This window comes from Alligator sinensis, unplaced genomic scaffold (assembly GCF_000455745.1).
Source record: "Alligator sinensis unplaced genomic scaffold, ASM45574v1 scaffold1150_1, whole genome shotgun sequence".
NCBI lineage: Eukaryota > Metazoa > Chordata > Crocodylia > Alligatoridae > Alligator > Alligator sinensis.
The window spans coordinates 584264-586172 of NW_005842423.1; the positions used below are offsets into that span (position 1 = coordinate 584264).

At 35.3% G+C, this 1909-nt stretch overlaps 1 long non-coding RNA gene across 2 annotated transcripts in view; it reads right to left on the reverse strand.

Moving 5' to 3' along the window:
- Positions 1–1245, reverse strand: part of LOC112551323 — a 580314-nt gene extending 579069 nt beyond the window's left edge. For both annotated transcript variants that reach the window (XR_003095610.1, XR_003095609.1), the window contains exon 1: positions 1114–1245. This is a non-coding gene — a long non-coding RNA (uncharacterized LOC112551323). The remainder of the gene's footprint in view (positions 1–1113) is intronic.
- Positions 1246–1909: the final 664 nt, after the last annotated feature.

A 1909-nucleotide genomic window follows, 5' to 3' on the forward strand; every position in this document is an offset into this window, starting at 1 on the left:
CAGAACTTTTGATCGTATGTATTTTGTAATAGGCCACCAAAGCAGCAATGTCAAAACATAGACATCATCTATATTTTGAATGTGGGAAACAATACATTTTATTGTAAACTGTATATTTTATTGTATAATCTAGTAGTTCATATTCAGATGAACATGAATTAGGGTATTTACTTTTGGCACAGAAAAATTAACCAAAATTACAGTAATTTAACTTAAAACTATCTAGATTCTTGATGCTGGAAAACCTTTTAGAACTTTCAGTCTCATACATGAGACTCAGATACATTAATTTCATGGTTGACACAACATTTCATGGGCCTGGTGATTTTATAATAACCCTGATTTATGTTAGGTTACAGTCACATCAAACAACAAAATGAAGTAGTGAAAATATTTTCAATGCCGCAAGAAAGATTTTTGTTTAAGATGTAACTATACACAATCTGGCTGGTTCTTTGTGTAACATTAAATTTAATTAAGCTGATAACTATCAGAACTAATTTTTTGTTCTTTAAAAAGTTGAATTCTAACCTACTGGCCAAAAGTCTATTATTACTTTCCATAGAAAGTGTCATCATTAAGAGTTTATTTTGGCTGACATACTGGCTGACTGTGGCAAACAAGAATGCCCCAAATGTAAGGAGAAAATAAGTCAGTTTGGGTTTTCCATTTACTATGCAGGTTTTTTTGAACCCTGATTTAATTCACCTACCTAAGACATGTGACTGAGGTTTGAGTCCTTGACCAGAATCAAGCAGTGGAGAGACTTGGACCTTGATTTTCCAGATGTACTCTCCCACCACTAGGTTACTGACTCCTTGGGTTGTTAGTGTGGATATCTCTATCTAAGCAGAAATTCTTTCCTGGACTGAAGAGAACTTTCCTATTAAAATGGGCATATATGATCGGAACAAAACTTGCAATTCCAACAAATCAACATTTTGTAACAAAAATTTTTAATTGAAAAATCCCCAATTGTAGTCATACAGCAAAACACCACCACATGCAAAATGTCTGTGATCCAGATAAAAGATAATATTCTCCTGTTAGTAAATTTGAGCCAAGATAAATGATAATTTAAGAATAAACAAGAAGAAGGGAATGAAAACTTACTATAAGGAAGAACCCACTACAGGTTGGGTTTCCATAGTGAAGCTGCAATAGAATTTGGGAGCATATCAGATGATTCCAGTTTGCTTCATTTTCCTTCCCTCCAACATTGTTCCCAGTGCTGTAGACCATTGATTTGCTTCTTACCACGCAGCACGGGGACTAAGCCAAGCTAATTATAACTGTTACATCTTAGTCTCTCAAAATCATCTGACTTCAGTCACAGGAGTTAGTATCTTTCTACCTCTAAGTCCCACACACACAAACCTTGGTTACTGAGCATTGCAGTGACTTTTTTTCCTTTTTTTTAAATCATGATTCTAGAAAAAAACAAAAAACAAGAAACAGGGGTTACCATCATTTAAAGAACACAAAGCTCATTTGGCATGGGATCATAACCAAAGTGGAAAACAGTTCTCTGATTTCCAGTAAAACAAGTAGGATTAGCTAAAGTACCCAGCTTTCCTGATGGATCACTAGCATCTTTGACATTTAGAGATATACACACTAGGGTAATCCAGGCATGTTAATTATAACATGTTCAAAGCAATATCTTATTTATTTAAGCAGTGCACACTTTGCAAAAATGTAATATAGCACACTACAACCCTATATCTGTCCTGGTATTTATCTGGCTCCCTCAGACCACCTATAATACCTACTTACTAAACACATTGGGTACATCTATACCTACAATCAACATGTAGCAATAAACTTTGGCACAGTTTGTGCCAGAGTTTATTGATCCTGGGTGCAGTATTTGCATGTGCGCCCAGGACCACAGCACGTTTTGCTCAGG